A 19,178-nucleotide genomic window follows, 5' to 3' on the forward strand; every position below is an offset into this window, starting at 1 on the left:
GGAAAAAGGTTTGTAGTCTCACCGACTTGCAAAGTCCAGAATAGCTGTCTTTATCAAAACAGAGCTTGATCTTGATGGCAGGTAGCTTCCCCTGCCAGGAGCCTTCCAAACAGGACACTGCTGTCCACTTCAGTTGCTGCAACCCAAAATAAACACCATCCACCATCCACCATGTCTTCTCCACTCCTCCACACCCATCTACCACTTCCTGTCTTGTTTTTTAAAGACACTTCCTTAACAGGTGGGTTAATCAATTTTATTCCCTTAAGAGACCATAACCCAAACAGAGGGGAAATATAGCGTCCTTCCAGGACCCAGCCACGGCGTCCTGTACAATATATATATATATATATATATATATATATATATATATATATATCCGGAGACCTTGTAACAATAATGAGTCACATGACACCGGGTGGAAAAATAGCTAATTGGGCCCATTTAAGACATTTTCACTTAAGGGTGTATATACTTTTTAAACCAGCGGTTTAGACATTAATGGTTGTGTGTTGAGTTATTTTGAGGGGACAGCTAATTTACAATGTTATACAAGCTGTACACTCACTACTTTATGTTGAGGCTGATTTACTTGGAAGTGCAGTTGCTGTAGATCCGAGGGGTACATGTAAGGAAAATAAAAAACAGCATTTTTTCTTGTACATGATTGGATGATAAAATCAGCAGAGCTTCCCCTCATTTCAGATCCCCCCTCAGATCTAAAGTGACTGCACTTCCAAGGGCACTTGCAGTGCAAAGTGGATTTGCCTTTAGTAAATCAACTCCATTGCAGCAAAGTGTAATTTCTTCAGTATTGTCACATGAAAAGATATAATAAAATAATAAAATATTTACAAAAATGAGGGGTATACTCACTTTTACATACTCCTGAATCCTATACTGTATACAATATGTTACATACATTACATACTCCTAACTTATACACTATATCATTTATATACCCCTGACCCCTTTAGTTATATTGTAATGACATACTCCTGACCAAAATTGTATACAACTGCCAACAGTTGCTGGTTGCTAAGCAGTCCTTGATTATTTTAAATGACCCCCCTTTTTTGAGGTAGACATATAAAACATCTCAGTTCTTTGTCTATTTTCAGTTTCTTAGACTGTGCTGAGCTTAGGGTTATATCTAGAAATCTCTTGAGTTTTATTTGCCCATCGTCTTTCAGCCCTTCCCACTGTTAGCACAGCTAGACCACACTTACCATTCACCGCAGCACAGAAAGCACCTCTGTTTTCCTCCAAATGCCTAAGGGTGCCCCAAAGCTTTCACAATACTCACAAAACCCCTGAGAAGAACTCAAGGATTATATAATATACTTAGAGTGCAGTCATCAAGAGCATGTCAAATAAACGCCCTATATAAGCAACCTATAGCGAGGGTCAAAATAAACGGGTCTCTATTGCGGCCTTTCAAAATGTTTAACGGGACTCGGCAGGGCTGTCCCCTCTATTATTTACCCTATCAATGGAACCATTGTTGGCTAGGATAAGCTCGAACCCTGACATTAAGGAATTACAGATAGATAATGAAGTACACAAAATAGCGGCATATGCCGACGATGTTCTGTTTTATGTCACCAGTCCCAGGACAAGTCTTCCTAATCTACTGAATAGTGATGGCCGAACGGTTCGCCCGGCGGTCGTTTCGCGGCGAATTTCCGACTTTCGCCGTCCGCGGGTTCGAACGCCTTTTTCCGTCGTTCGCCCCGGCGGACTTACGTGTTTAATGTATACAAGAACTTTAACCTTTCGTGACACGTTTATCATGTGTTACAGGACAACCAATTGAGACATGACAGCTCATGGACACTTGGACATTCCCCCTAACCTATAAATACACCCGATCCGGTGGCCATTTTACATTCTTTCTTCTGTCACTGTAGGGAAAGGATCCTGTGTGGAGTAGGGACAGAGAAAACGCTAGCTATTTGGTACACAAAAGTTCTTTTCAGGACTGGTATAGGTGTTAGGTCAGCAGCCTGAGTTTCTTTTGTCAGTTTAGATAAAGGGACAGAGCGCTGTATGCTGCTATTTTAGGGACAGCTCAGCCAGATTAGTCTTTCTTCATCATCATCATCATCATCATCATTAGCTGTTACTATCAGGTCCACAAAAGAGCTGTTCCAGCTAATCGTTCCAGCCTACTCTTTTTTGCCAATTTGTATAGGGACAGGCAGGAAGCAGTGTGTCAGGCAGTGAGGATAATTTTAAAGACTTGCTGTTACTATTAGTTCCACAAAGGTTCTTTTCAGGACTGGTATCAGTGGTACGGTAATAGGCTTGTACACGTATAATATTCTTTCTTCCAAATATAGAAAGAATATTATACTTGACTGCTGCCCTTCTGCTGCAGTCTGCTAATCATTCACAACTCACTTGTTCCACAAAGCTCTTTATCAGGACTGGTAACTTGGTCTGTCTAGGGTGCTACGGTACATAGGCTTGGGTGCGGTACAGTCTGCTGTTCTGTAAGGACCGCTATCGGTCCACAATACATAGGGTTGCCGTGCACTACTGCTGACCGCTGCCCTATACTGCAGCAGTCCTTCAGCGGTATAGGGACTGACGCACAGTCTGCTAAACACTAATACACAACCTGCTTGGTCCACAAAAGTTCTTATAAGGACTGGTAACTTGGTATAGGGTGCTACGGTACATAGGCCTGAGTGCAGTACAGTCTGCTGTTCTGTAAGGACCGCTATCGGTCCACAATACATAGGGTTGCCGTGCACTACTGCTGACCGCTGCCCTATACTGCAGCAGTCCTTCATTGGTATAGGGACTGACGTACAGTCTGCTAATCACTAACACACAACCTGCTTGGTCCACAAAAGTTCTTATAAGGACTGGTAACTTGGTATAGGGTGCTACGGTACATAGGCCTGAGTGCGTTACAGTCTGCTGTTCTGTAAGGACCGCTATCGGTCCACAATACATAGGGTTGCCGTGCACTACTGCTGACCGCTGCCCTATACTGCAGCAGTCCTTCATTGGTATAGGGACTGACGTACAGTCTGCTAATCACTAACACACAACCTGCTTGGTCCACAAAAGTTCTTATAAGGACTGGTAACTTGGTATAGGGTGCTACGGTACATAGGCCTGAGTGCGTTACAGTCTGCTGTTCTGTAAGGACCGCTATCGGTCCACAATACATAGGGTTGCCGTGCACTACTGCTGACCGCTGCCCTATACTGCAGCAGTCCTTCAGCGGTATAGGGACTGACGTACAGTCTGCTAAACACTAATACACAACCTGCTTGGTCCACAAAAGTTCTTATAAGGACTGGTAACTTGGTATAGGGTGCTACGGTACATAGGCTTGAGTGCGGTACAGTCTGCTGTTCTGTAAGGACCACTATCGGTCCACAATAGATAGGGTTGACGTGCACCACTGCTGACCGCTCACCTATACTGCAGCAGTCCTTCAGCGGTATAGGGACTGACGTACAGTCTGCTAATCACTAACACACAACCTGCTTGTTCCACAAAAGTTCTTATAAGGACTGGTAACTTGGTATAGGGTGCTACGGTACATAGGCCTGAGTGCGTTACAGTCTGCTGTTCTGTAAGGACCGCTATCGGTCCACAATACATAGGGTTGCCGTGCACTACTGCTGACCGCTGCCCTATACTGCAGCAGTCCTTCATTGGTATAGGGACTGACGTACAGTCTGCTAATCACTAACACACAACCTGCTTGGTCCACAAAAGTTCTTATAAGGACTGGTAACTTGGTATAGGGTGCTACGGTACATAGGCCTGAGTGCAGTACAGTCTGCTGTTCTGTAAGGACCGCTATCGGTCCACAATACATAGGGTTGCCGTGCACTACTGCTGACCGCTGCCCTATACTGCAGCAGTCCTTCATTGGTATAGGGACTGACGTACAGTCTGCTAATCACTAACACACAACCTGCTTGGTCCACAAAAGTTCTTATAAGGACTGGTAACTTGGTATAGGGTGCTACGGTACATAGGCCTGAGTGCGTTACAGTCTGCTGTTCTGTAAGGACCGCTATCGGTCCACAATACATAGGGTTGCCGTGCACTACTGCTGACCGCTGCCCTATACTGCAGCAGTCCTTCATTGGTATAGGGACTGACGTACAGTCTGCTAATCACTAACACACAACCTGCTTGGTCCACAAAAGTTCTTATAAGGACTGGTAACTTGGTATAGGGTGCTACGGTACATAGGCCTGAGTGCGTTACAGTCTGCTGTTCTGTAAGGACCGCTATCGGTCCACAATACATAGGGTTGCCGTGCACTACTGCTGACCGCTGCCCTATACTGCAGCAGTCCTTCATTGGTATAGGGACTGACGTACAGTCTGCTAATCACTAACACACAACCTGCTTGGTCCACAAAAGTTCTTATAAGGACTGGTAACTTGGTATAGGGTGCTACGGTACATAGGCCTGAGTGCGTTACAGTCTGCTGTTCTGTAAGGACCGCTATCGGTCCACAATAGATAGGGTTGACGTGCACCACTGCTGACCGCTCACCTATACTGCAGCAGTCCTTCAGCGGTATAGGGACTGACGTACAGTCTGCTAATCACTAACACACAACCTGCTTGTTCCACAAAAGTTCTTATAAGGACTGGTAACTTGGTATAGGGTGCTACGGTACATAGGCCTGAGTGCAGTACAGTCTGCTGTTCTGTAAGGACCGCTATCGGTCCACAATACATAGGGTTGCCGTGCACTACTGCTGACCGCTGCCCTATACTGCAGCAGTCCTTCATTGGTATAGGGACTGACGTACAGTCTGCTAATCACTAACACACAACCTGCTTGGTCCACAAAAGTTCTTATAAGGACTGGTAACTTGGTATAGGGTGCTACGGTACATAGGCCTGAGTGCGTTACAGTCTGCTGTTCTGTAAGGACCGCTATCGGTCCACAATAGATAGGGTTGACGTGCACCACTGCTGACCGCTCACCTATACTGCAGCAGTCCTTCAGCGGTATAGGGACTGACGTACAGTCTGCTAATCACTAACACACAACCTGCTTGTTCCACAAAAGTTCTTATAAGGACTGGTAACTTGGTATAGGGTGCTACGGTACATAGGCCTGAGTGCAGTACAGTCTGCTGTTCTGTAAGGACCGCTATCGGTCCACAATACATAGGGTTGCCGTGCACTACTGCTGACCGCTGCCCTATACTGCAGCAGTCCTTCATTGGTATAGGGACTGACGTACAGTCTGCTAATCACTAACACACAACCTGCTTGGTCCACAAAAGTTCTTATAAGGACTGGTAACTTGGTATAGGGTGCTACGGTACATAGGCCTGAGTGCGTTACAGTCTGCTGTTCTGTAAGGACCGCTATCGGTCCACAATACATAGGGTTGCCGTGCACTACTGCTGACCGCTGCCCTATACTGCAGCAGTCCTTCAGCGGTATAGGGACTGACGTACAGTCTGCTAAACACTAATACACAACCTGCTTGGTCCACAAAAGTTTTTATAAGGACTGGTAACTTGGTATAGGGTGCTACGGTACATAGGCCTGAGTGCAGTACAGTCTGCTGTTCTGTAAGGACCGCTATCGGTCCACAATACATAGGGTTGCCGTGCACTACTGCTGACCGCTGCCCTATACTGCAGCAGTCCTTCATTGGTATAGGGACTGACGTACAGTCTGCTAATCACTAACACACAACCTGCTTGGTCCACAAAAGTTCTTATAAGGACTGGTAACTTGGTATAGGGTGCTACGGTACATAGGCCTGAGTGCAGTACAGTCTGCTGTTCTGTAAGGACCGCTATCGGTCCACAATACATAGGGTTGCCGTGCACTACTGCTGACCGCTGCCCTATACTGCAGCAGTCCTTCATTGGTATAGGGACTGACGTACAGTCTGCTAATCACTAACACACAACCTGCTTGGTCCACAAAAGTTCTTATAAGGACTGGTAACTTGGTATAGGGTGCTACGGTACATAGGCCTGAGTGCGTTACAGTCTGCTGTTCTGTAAGGACCGCTATCGGTCCACAATACATAGGGTTGCCGTGCACTACTGCTGACCGCTGCCCTATACTGCAGCAGTCCTTCATTGGTATAGGGACTGACGTACAGTCTGCTAATCACTAACACACAACCTGCTTGGTCCACAAAAGTTCTTATAAGGACTGGTAACTTGGTATAGGGTGCTACGGTACATAGGCCTGAGTGCAGTACAGTCTGCTGTTCTGTAAGGACCGCTATCGGTCCACAATACATAGGGTTGCCGTGCACTACTGCTGACCGCTGCCCTATACTGCAGCAGTCCTTCATTGGTATAGGGACTGACGTACAGTCTGCTAATCACTAACACACAACCTGCTTGGTCCACAAAAGTTCTTATAAGGACTGGTAACTTGGTATAGGGTGCTACGGTACATAGGCCTGAGTGCGTTACAGTCTGCTGTTCTGTAAGGACCGCTATCGGTCCACAATACATAGGGTTGCCGTGCACTACTGCTGACCGCTGCCCTATACTGCAGCAGTCCTTCATTGGTATAGGGACTGACGTACAGTCTGCTAATCACTAACACACAACCTGCTTGGTCCACAAAAGTTCTTATAAGGACTGGTAACTTGGTATAGGGTGCTACGGTACATAGGCCTGAGTGCGTTACAGTCTGCTGTTCTGTAAGGACCGCTATCGGTCCACAATACATAGGGTTGCCGTGCACTACTGCTGACCGCTGCCCTATACTGCAGCAGTCCTTCAGCGGTATAGGGACTGACGTACAGTCTGCTAATCACTAACACACAACCTGCTTGGTCCACAAAAGTTCTTATAAGGACTGGTAACTTGGTATAGGGTGCTACGGTACATAGGCCTGAGTGCGTTACAGTCTGCTGTTCTGTAAGGACCGCTATCGGTCCACAATACATAGGGTTGCCGTGCACTACTGCTGACCGCTGCCCTATACTGCAGCAGTCCTTCATTGGTATAGGGACTGACGTACAGTCTGCTAATCACTAACACACAACCTGCTTGGTCCACAAAAGTTCTTATAAGGACTGGTAACTTGGTATAGGGTGCTACGGTACATAGGCCTGAGTGCGTTACAGTCTGCTGTTCTGTAAGGACCGCTATCGGTCCACAATACATAGGGTTGCCGTGCACTACTGCTGACCGCTGCCCTATACTGCAGCAGTCCTTCAGCGGTATAGGGACTGACGTACAGTCTGCTAAACACTAATACACAACCTGCTTGGTCCACAAAAGTTCTTATAAGGACTGGTAACTTGGTATAGGGTGCTACGGTACATAGGCTTGAGTGCGGTACAGTCTGCTGTTCTGTAAGGACCGCTATCGGTCCACAATAGATAGGGTTGACGTGCACCACTGCTGACCGCTGCCCTATACTGCAGCAGTCCTTCATTGGTATAGGGACTGACGTACAGTCTGCTAATCACTAACACACAACCTGCTTGGTCCACAAAAGTTCTTATAAGGACTGGTAACTTGGTATAGGGTGCTACGGTACATAGGCCTGAGTGCAGTACAGTCTGCTGTTCTGTAAGGACCGCTATCGGTCCACAATACATAGGGTTGACGTGCACTACTGCTGACCGCTGCCCTATACTGCAGCAGTCCTTCAGCGGTATAGGGACTAAGAGTTTTGTCACAGGGTGATTTAAAAAATGACAGGCAGAGGAAGAGGCAGGCCCTTCCGCAGGGGTGGTAGGGGTAGGGCAGGAGCAACAGCCTTGAGCCAAAGTGGGAAGTTGCAGAAGGTGCGTTCAATTACTTTAAAGGACGCACCAGACTTGGTTGAGTGGCTCACTCAGCCTTATTCTTCTGCACCCTCCTCATCCTCTCGATCTGCACCCTCTTCTTCACTCTCTGCTATGTGCACCCCCAAAGACACTACCACCAACAACACGACCACCACCACCACCACCACATACCTTCCGCTTGAGTCACTGGAATTATTTTCCGATCCATATCAAGAGGACATTTCTGATGCGCAGCCACTCTTGGTATTGGATCAGGAAGAGGAGGTAGCAACAAGCGCTACTCAGCAGTCTGACGCCAGTACCCAGATCAGCCCAAGGAGGAGGTTGGTCCCCGGTGTTGCTGCCTACTCTACTTATAGCGGTGGGGAAGGTGACGTTGATGATGACGTGTCTAGTGATGTCACGTGGGTGCCCACAAGAGAGGAAGAGGAGGGGAGTTCAGAGGGAGATATGGACCAGCAGATAGGGAGGAGAAGCAGCAATGACTTACATTGCACAGCAGGGACAAAGCAGACTGCAAATGTATCAGGAGCGAGTCATCGACCATGTACGGTCACATCTGGCGCTCCCAGGACACCGGCACATGGCTCCGCAGTGTGGGCTTTTTTTAACGTGTCCGCTGCTGACAATAGCGTTGCCATCTGCAATCTTTGCAGTCAACGCGTTAGTCGCGGTAAGCCCAATACTCACCTAGGGACGACCGCCTTAAGAAGGCACATGAGCAGCCATCACCGAGCCCAGTGGGAGCAACGGAACACACAAAGCCACACTGCAGGCTCTCACCGTCCAGCCTCGTCTTCTACTTCTCCTTCTCCTCTCTCCTCACAATTGTCCTCCACTCCACCTTCCATCACGCCAAGCTCACATTTTTCTGCAAAAAGGCAGGCTTCCGTGGGCCTAATGTTTGAGCGTAAAAAAATGATGACGCCGGATAACCCTCTTGCCCAACGGTTGGCGGCTGGCTTGTCAGAACTCATAGCCCGCCAACTACTGCCATATAAACTGGTGGACTCGGAGGCCTTTCGCAAATTTGTGGCCATTGGAACACCACAATGGAAGGTCCCAGGAAGGAAGTATTTCTCAGAGAAGGGCATCCCAGAGCTATATGGCCATGTTCAGCGGCAAGTGAATGTATCTCTGGCACACAGTGTCGGTGCCAAGATACATCTGACCACAGACACGTGGTCTAGCAAACACGGGCAGGGAAGGTATATCAGTTTTACTGCCCACTGGGTGAACCTTCTGACGGCCGTCAAGCATGTAACCCGTGGCACCCGTGTAGATTTGGTTTTACCGCCACGGATTGCATGCAGGCCTGACTCTTCTTCTCCTCCTCCTACTCCATCCTCCTCCCTCTCCTCCTCAGCTGCCTCCTCCTTTTCCGCTGCTAGCGTCTCTTCCACTGCACCGCCCAAGCTCCCCAGAACCTATTCCACATGCCAGGTGAGACGTTGCCATGCCGTGCTGCGTCTGTTGTGCCTGGAAGCAAAGAGCCACACTGGCCCGGCACTCCTTTCAGCTTTGCGTTCACAGGCAGATGAGTGGCTAACACCGCTCAATTTGACAGTTGGTAAAGTGGTGTGTGACAACGGTGCCAATCTGCTTAGCGCATTGAAACAGGGCAAAATCACGCACGTGCCGTGCATGGCACACGTCTTAAACTTGGTCGTGCAGCGATTCCTTGTCAAATACCCTGGGGTCCAGGACATCTTGCGGCAGGCAAGGAAAATCTCGGCCCATTTCAGAAGATCTTACACGGCCATGGCTCGCCTTGCTGACATTCAGCGGCGACACCATCTGCCGGTCAGACGTCTTATTTGCGATTGCCCGACGCGATGGAACTCAACCTTCTATATGCTTGATAGGCTGCTCCAGCAGAAACGTGCAGTTAACGTCTACCTGTATGAACTCTGCGAAAGAAACGGTTCTGGGGAGCTGGGTTTTTTTTCACCGCGCCAGTGGCTGCTCATGCGCGACACATGCAGACTTCTGCGGCCATTTGAGGAGATCACCAAACTGGTCAGTCGCAGCCATGGCGCCATCAGTGACATGGTACCTTATGCCTTCTTTCTGGAGCGTGCATTGCGTCGTGTCATTGATCAGGCTGTGGAGGAGCAGGAGCGGGAAGATGAGGAAGTCGCAATGCTGGATGAATTCCCAGGGGGGGCTACTCTATCTGAGACAAGTCAACAACAGGAGTCTGATGAGGAGTCAGAGGAGGATGGTGCCGGGGCGGATGAGCAGGAGCAAGAAGAGCATGCTTTAAACCTTTCTGGGATCCCTGTTGTGCGAGGATGGGGAGAGGAGAATGAAGAGGACGACATTATCCTGGATGATGAGCAGGAGCCAGGCCACCACACCGCTTCCACTTTAGTGCAAATGGGGGCCTTCATGCTCCAGTGTTTTAATAGGGACCCCCGTATAAAAAGCATGAGGGTCAAGGACCAGTACTGGGTGGCAACGTACTTAGACCCCCGGTACAAACACAAAATGGCGGAAATGTTACCGCCGTCGCAGAGGGCTGTCAGAATGCAGCACTTCCAGGCCTTGCTTCGAGAAATGCTGCATTCTGCTTTTGCGTGCGCTGGCAGAGGAGCAATTCCCACTCCCAGAGAAGGATTTGCGGGTACCAATCCAACAGCGCCTGCAAGAAGAGGCCGGTTTGAAGATGTGTTGGTGACTTCGGATATGAGGTCATTCTTTCAGCCGACCCATCGACAGGTGTCATCCGGATCCAGCATCAGGGAACGCCTAGACCGTCAGGTGTCCGACTACATTGGGTTAACGGCCGATGTGGACGCTCTGAGGAGTGATGAACCCCTAGACTACTGGGTGGGCAGGCTTGACCTCTGGCCAGAGCTTGCCCAATTTGCAATCGAACTGTTGGCTTGCCCCTCATCCAGTGTCCTGTCCGAAAGGACGTTCAGCGCAGCAGGGGGGATTGTGACCGATAAGCGTACTCGCCTAGCTCACCACAGTGTTAACTACCTCACATTTCTAAAAATGAATGAGGCATGGATCTCGGAGGAATTCAACACATGTGATCAGTAGACCATGTATATGTCTATAAACAATTTTTGGAATCAAGCACACAGACCTTCTTAATTCATTTGGCTCACTTCCCTGACCCAAAAAAGCACACCGTACTATATGCCCCTACCCTCCTCTTTGAAGAGGTTGAGCGGTGTCATATTTCTACTGGGGCTGCTTATTATGAGGGGTTCCCACCATCCCTGTGCTGTGCTGACTTCCTCCTGGGTGTTCTTATTATGAGGGGCTCCCACCATCCCTGTGCTGTGCTGACTTCCTCCTGGGGGTTCTTATTATGAGGGGATCACACCATCCCTGTGCTGTGCTGACTTCCTCCTGGGGGTTCTTATTATGAGGGGATCACACCATCCCTGTGCTGTGCTGACTTCCTCCTGGGGGTTCTTATTATGAGGGGATCACACCATCCCTGTGCTGTGCTGACTTCCTCCTGGGGCTGCTTACGGTGCTGCTGTCAGCGCTGTATGTCACGGAGCTGCTGTCAGCGCTGTATGTCACGGAGCTGCTGTCAGCGCTGTATGTCACGGAGCTGCTGTCAGCGCTGTATGTCACGGAGCTGCTGTCAGCGCTGTATGTCACGGAGCTGCTGTCAGCGCTGTATGTCACGGAGCTGCTGTCAGCGCTGTATGTCACGGAGCTGCTGTCAGCGCTGTATGTCACGGTGCTGCTGTCAGCGCTGTATGTCACGGAGCTGCTGTCAGCGCTGTATGTCACGGAGCTGCTGTCAGTGCTGTATGTCACGGAGCTGCTGTCAGCGCTGTATGTCACGGAGCTGCTGTCAGCGCTGTATGTCACGGAGCTGCTGTCAGCGCTGTATGTCACGGTGCTGCTGTCAGCGCTGTATGTCACGGAGCTGCTGTCAGCGCTGTATGTCACGGAGCTGCTGTCAGTGCTGTATGTCACGGAGCTGCTGTCAGCGCTGTATGTCACGGAGCTGCTGTCAGCGCTGTATGTCACGGAGCTGCTGTCAGCGCTGTATGTCACGGTGCTGCTGTCAGCGCTGTATGTCACGGAGCTGCTGTCAGCGCTGTATGTCACGGAGCTGCTGTCAGCGCTGTATGTCACGGTGCTGCTGTCAGCGCTGTATGTCACGGAGCTGCTGTCAGCGCTGTATGTCACGGAGCTGCTGTCAGCGCTGTATGTCACGGAGCTGCTGTCAGCGCTGTATGTCACGGAGCTGCTGTCAGCGCTGTATGTCACGGAGCTGCTGTCAGCGCTGTATGTCACGGTGCTGATGTCAGTGCTCTGTATTACGGTGCTGCTGTCAGTGCTCTGTATCTCCAGCACCCTCTTGTTTGCCTACCCTGGTCCCTGACCTTCCCTCTCCTCCATTGCCTTCATTAGCTCCATAGTCCTGAATTGTCAGAACAATTTCCCAAATAAAAAAAAAATGCTTGTAGTTATCGATCCCAAATTCACCTCATACATGTATTATGCTATTGTCCAGGTGGTGGGACTACGTGCTACCCCCTAATAATTACCCCGTGGCCGCAAATTCGACCTAAAGGTTTGCGAAATTCGCCTCCCATTGAAGTCAATGGAGCCCGCGGCGAACGGTCGTTTTCGCGAACGTTTGTGCCCGTTCGCGTTTCGCGTTCGCGAAACGTCCCGTCGGAAGTTCGTCCATCACTACTACTGAACACCTTAAAAATGTATGGCAAAGTATCAAATTTTAAAATTAACCTTTCAAAATCTGAAATTCTAAATATAAATGCCACCCCACAGGAAATACAAATGCTTCAACAGGACTTTCCATTCATATGGAGGGATAATGAAATTAAATATCTGGGAGCCAAAATTACATCTACATATGATACTTTGTACCTACAAAATTTTATTCAGCTAATGAATGACATCAAAACCGAGTTAAACATCATAGCCTCTAGACAAAGATCCTGGATCAATGGGATAAACTGTCTGAAGATGATAATAGTGCCTAAAATATTATATAAAATACAAATGATACCAATCCCAATCCCAGAAACATATTTAAAAAAAAAGAAATTTGTTATTCCGCAGGCCATGGGTAAGTCTGGGAATGCTTTCAAGAGACAAGACACAAGGGGGCTTGGGGGTTCCTGATATTAAAACTTATTACTATTCAATCCTTGTGGCACGAGTGGTTGAATGCGTAAAAGACAATAAAGAAAAAAGTTGGGTTAAGTTAAAAAGCGGGATTAGTAAAGTTCCTTTGGGTAAAGTGATATGGATTACGGCACATATTAGAGAATTAGACGGACATACGCACACAATTACACGGATAGCTATGGGAATGTGGGACAGGGTTCAAAAAAAGAAAATTGGGTTTACATTTCCCCACTAATACCATTATGTGACACTTGTTATTTTGCACCTGGGAAAGAAAGGATTCATGGTGGGTGGTTTAAGAATAAAGAAGCACAATTAAAAGATATTACAAGCAATGGCAAAATTTGCACTTTCAGGAACTAAGGAATAAAAAAAGAGGTGTTAGATATAAACTGTATATGAGGTATGCACAGTTGAAACACTTCATAGAATCCCTTCCCCAGCCGATCAGGTCGGAAGACAGTTTGCGTCCATTAGAGCGGCTGTGTGTGGCGGATGACTGAAGGAGAGGGATTGCGAAGATATATAAAATTTTGAATGGTTTAAAAATTTTGGAGCCCTCCCCATTTATCAAAAAATGGTACGAAGAGATTGGGACAGGAAGCATGGAGGCAGAGGTGCATAAAATATTAAGGATGCAGTATGCAATCTCATCGGACTGTAGCTTATTGTAAATCAACTACAAGTGTTTGGCACGGTGGTACATAACTCCAGACAGATTATATCAGTTTCAAAGCGGAGTCTCTAATTTACGCTGGAGGGGATGCTCAGAAATAGGTTCCATGCTCCACATTTGATGGACATGCCCTAAAATTTAAATATTGGAAATTAGTATTACTCACAATTGAAGAAATCTCGGGCTTCAAATTACCGGAAGACCCGCGGGTTTGCCTGCTTCACAGGGTCAGCACCCCCATTAAACAATATAGGAGAATACTGATATCACGTCTCCTAAGCACAGCAAAGAGTCTAATCCCCCATCAGTGGAAAGACCCAGAGAGCCCCACTTTGAAAAGCTGGTTCTAGAGCTTTTAAAATATAGCAGAGAAATAGGAGAAGTCGGGTTCAAAAAAAAGATGGGCAGACTGGCTAAAATATAAGCAATCACTGAGTTAAGCCGAAAGGATGGTAGACGTACCATAAGGCAGGACTTTAGATACCTTGAGAGATCTAAGGGTGGGATGTGGGTGGGGAGAAGGGGGTTGGATGGGATAACACTGTGTAAACACATGTATATTGTGAGTTGTGACGTTTGTATGCCCAAAGGGGAACACAAAAAAAACTATATTCAAGTAATAGATAAATGCTACAATGATGTTGAAACAAGAGTGGACAACGATGAACTATAGAGTTGATTCTAAAGTGTTCACTGAAGTGGCAAAAAAAAAAAAAAAAAGAGCATGTCAAATAAAGCTTAGCGTACAGAGTGCATTGGTTATTAGTTGAGTTGAGCTTTGGGTTCATTTGGACGATAATTGGACCCAGATGTGTACAGATGACTCACCTGCAAACCCTGTGTTTACATGTGTAGCACTGACCCCCTAAGGAGCTGCTGATAATTGATTGGGCCTGCACTCTGCCTATCAATCCCAAAAATGGCTCGACCCCCTTGGCACAACTGTATGGCAATGTTAATGCAAGACCTAATGGTAGAGGAACACGCAGTAATAACACACTATAATTGATATTTACCGTTACCTCTGTAGTTGTCACTCCACCAACTGTAAGGATAGAGTCTCACACCAATTATCATATAACCAATTAAACGGTTTACTTAGAGAAGTTTCATTCAATATATTAACAAAGCAGTAACATCAATATATAGAATGAAATGATAACAGTAAAAGTGTAGGTGAAACCCATAACTCAATAGTCACTTGAGAAGCATATGCAGACAAGCAGAGGGTGGCTTATGCTCAATACGATCAATCACTTATACTGAACACCTTCCCACCACTACCTCAGAGCACATACACAATAGAATGGCAATGCAATATCAGGTACAATACAGCAGTTTAATACAGTACCAACATGTATGTCATATACCCAAGGGCCCCCCATAGGTTGTAATGCAGTTACGAATGTATGATGAGGTAATAATACTTTATAGAAATAGTATCAGTCTCTTGTCCTCTTCTTTTCTTCAGCTAGCTTATTAAACTGCAGTATTTGTAATCCAGGGAACAAGTGATTAGCAAGTTATAGTGGAAAAGATATGCAGGTAACTGATTGCTGAGTTGTAAAAGACACTTGAAAAACTTCTTCGTCTTTTCTACTGGAGAGTACAACACAACATTAACTCTGTAGTGCAGAAAAACCAGGCTCTGTGTCTTCATTGCACACAGTCTATGAACAAATGGGAGTGATTCTGTGGGACTACAGGTCTCACCAGCCTTCTGGAACCAGTTTATACAGCAACAAGGCATTATATCAATCTGGGAAAGTGCCCGCTCACCACACAAGGCTCAGAAGCTTGTACTGTTCCGCTTGAGATATCTCAGTCCCGATCCAAGTCTGCGTCGTCACACCACTCCTTTAGATAGCCTGTGACTGTAATGCAGGAAACCTCAAAAGTTCTGTAATGCAGACCAATCCTCCTGCTCGATCAGCAGGGCAGTTCATAAGGATGTGGGGTGGGCGATCTGCTCTCCGCTGTAGGCCTCAGGCTTCTCCAGCCCTGGGCCCACACACAGACCTCCTGCTGTGTGTAAGATGGCATCTGGAGAGAGAGAAAAAATGCCACGCATGTCCCTTTTATTTGCCTACCCAGAAGGATGTTCTGTGGCTTGGCCTTGTAGGTAGGTGACCTGGGCATTGTGGGTAGGTAGTTCCTTGACTGATTTAAACATATGAGTCACTTGAACATTGAACTACATTTCCCCTAATGCTTTGCAATGCTGTATCTTAGAATTGCAAGAAAAAACAGCATTAGAAACAAAATGACACTAGAGGGAACCAAACTCTAACTTAATAAACATCACATTGTTCAGCATGATAACTGGTCACAACACCTGTGCTACACATGTAAAAAGCGGCATGTATGATATGTAATAAGTGGCGGCATTCATGTGTAAATAGGGGCGGACTGGCAGTATTCATATGTAAATAGAGGTGGTATTCATATGTATATTATTCCCCCCTGAGGTCATATCCACCATCGCCTTTTCTGAATGCTGCCCACTGGGGAGATAAGAGGCATGCTTGAAAGTCCTGCCTACAACTGTGGTCATTAAGCCTACCATCAGCATGTTCTGCAAAGGTATGCAAATTGGTGGTGGTGGGGGGGTGGGGGAGTGGGGTGTGCAGAGGTAGGCAAGGAATTACAGTTTGAGATGTACAGGTGAGCAAGGAGGGGATGTTTGGAGGTAAGGAAGGTGGGTGCAAAGATGAGCAGAGGAGGCAGGTAAAGTTAAAGGGGAGGGGGGTTGGAGTGGAGAGGATGGGGGAGGTTTGGGGTGCAGAGGTTAGCATGGGTTTTAGGATTGCAAAGGTGTACTGATAGGGTGGATAAAGATGCAGGTTGTGTGTAGGGCAGCCTGTTCATTTCAATGGGCTGCTCAATGCGCTACACATGCGGAAGAAAGTCCCAAACCCTTTTTCAAAATCACACGGTGCCAAGGCAAATGTCAGCAGATGCGTGAGGGCATCATTAACAATTAATGCCACTGCTGTGTATCTGCTAAAGGGCAGCATGTTCCTGTGTCATCGGGAAAGCGATTTTGCATGCATTTCCGACACACACAAATGTGAATGCAGGCTAAATGCCTCAGTTACATTGGTGCTTGGTGTAGGATCCTTTCATTCACACTAGTGGGCAGTGTGAATGCCCTCTTACATTGGTGGTCAGTGTAAATCCCTCCTTACACTGGTGGTTACTGTGAATGCTTCTATTACATTAGTGGTCAGCGTAAACCCCTATTACATTGGTGGTCAGTGTAACCCCCTTTTACGTTGGTGGTCAGTGTAAACCCCTATTAGCCCACGTACACACGGTCGGAGATTTTGGCAACCAAATCCGTCGGATTTTGCCCGTCGGATTTAGTCCGACGGATTGTGTCCGAAACTGTTGCATACACACGGTCAGGCCAAGTTGTCTGATTTCGCAGGTGGCCAAGAACGCAGTGACGTAAGCCGTGTACGGCGGGACTAGAAAAAGAAAGTTCAGCTCCACGTCCGGCACCCTTTGGGCTCCTTCTGCTGATCTCGTGTGTATCGCGTGTTAGTAGAAGTTTGGTGAGAGACGATTCGCGCTTTTCAGATTTGTGATTCAGATCGCTACAGCTCTTCAGTTTCTGCTTGTCGGTGCGTATCTGATAATCAGTGCGTGCAGTCAGTAAGTATTTGTTGATCATTGTGGACTATATCTTGGTATAGTATGCTTTGAAAGGCAATTCTTATTGTCTGCTTACTTCTGCTATTCAGGTCGTTCTTTCAGGCTTTGCTGTTTATCTGTGCTTTCTGGTGTCCGCTCTGACCAGCCGACCGTTTTCAAACCATGTTTCCTCTATGTACTCGTCGTAGAGTTTCTGCTGTGCAGGGGCTTCATGTTGGGGTTGCTACTTTGACACAAGCCCGGTCCATGAACAGGGAGGGGAGGCATTTGTGGACCAAGAATTGGTTGCGCCAGCGTGACCAATTCTCGCACATGCCTTTGCTCCGTGAGATCCAGGAGAATAATCCTGATGATTTCAGGAATTATCTCCGGATGACGGACCCCGTTTTTCACCGTCTGCTGGCTTTGCTGACCCCTTATATCACCAGGCAGGATACCTGCATGCGGCAAGCCATCACTCCGGAGCAGAGGCTCATCGCCACGTTGCGCTACTTGGCGACTGGGAGAAGCCTTCAGGACCTCAAGTTCTCTACAGGCATCTCCCCCCAGGCTCTGGGGATCATTATTCCAGAGACCTGTTCTGCCATCATTCAGGTCCTGCAGAAGGACTATATGAAGGTAAGTTTTATCCTTTAACCACTTGCTTACTGGGCACTTAAACCCCCCTCAGTCCCAGACCAATTTTCAGCTTTCAGCGCTGATGCACTTTGAGTGACAATTGCGCGGCCATACAACACTGTACCCAAATGAATTTTTTATCATTTTTTTCCCACAAATAGAGCTTTCTTTTGGTGGTATTTAGTTACAGCTCGGAGTTTTATTTTTTGCTAAACAAACAAAAAAAGATCATGTTTTAATAGTTTGTTATAAAATTTTGCAAACGGGTCATTTTTCTCCTTCATTGAAGTGCGCTGATTAGGCGGCACTGATGGGCTGCATTGGTGGGCACTGATGGGCTGCATTGGTGGGCACTGATGGGCTGCATTGGTGGGCACTGATAGGCTGCACTGGTGGGCACTGATAGGCATAGTTAAGGCGGCACTAATAGGCACAGATAAGGCGGCACCGATGGGCACAGATAAGGCGGCACTGATGGGCAAAGATGGGCACAGATAAGATGGCACGGATGGGTGGCACGGATAAGTGGCACGGATGGGTGGCACGGATGGGCACTGATAGGTACCACAGATAGATGGGACTGATGGGCACTGATAGGTGGCACTGATAGGTGGCTCTGATAGGTGGCACTGCTGGGCACTGATGGGCGGCACTGCTGGGCACTGATGGGCGGCACTGCTGGGCACTGATGGGCGGCACTGGGGTGCAGCACCTGAGGCAGATTTTGGGTGGCACTGTGGGTGGCACTGCTGGGTGGCACTGTGGGTGGCACTGTGGGCACTGCTGGGTGGCACTGTGGGCACTGCTGGGTGGCACTGTGGGCACTATGGGCACTGCTGGGTGGCACTGACAGGGGGGCACTTACTTTATTTCAGGATGGCACTGCGGGTGGCAGGTGGGCACTGGCAGGGGGCAGGTGTCCTTTTAAATTGCTGGCCGTGATCGGGACTGATGTCCCGAACACGGCCGCCGGCGATCGGCTTTTTTTTTTTCTCCTCGCGCTGTCAGCGCGAGGAGGAATACTAGCCGATTACCGGCTCCGTTTTATCACATGATCAGCTGTCATTGGCTGACAGCTGATCACGTGATAAGGGGTCGGGATCGACCCCTTACACGGATCGGTGATCAGGCGAGTCTCACGGACTCGCCGATCACAGAGCGCGCCGCGCGCGCCCCTCAGGGGGCGCGCAGGCCGCTCGTAACCGGGACTACGTCAATAGACGTAGTCCCGAAAATGTGGGTCCGCGCTATTGCCGTCATTTTGCAATAGCGCGGATCCCAAGTGGTTAACATCACATTCTATGTATTTCATGAT

This window comes from Lithobates pipiens, unplaced genomic scaffold (assembly GCF_037356315.1).
Source record: "Lithobates pipiens isolate NorthernLeopardFrog02 unplaced genomic scaffold, aLitPip1_a1.2 Scaffold_22, whole genome shotgun sequence".
NCBI lineage: Eukaryota > Metazoa > Chordata > Amphibia > Anura > Ranidae > Lithobates > Lithobates pipiens.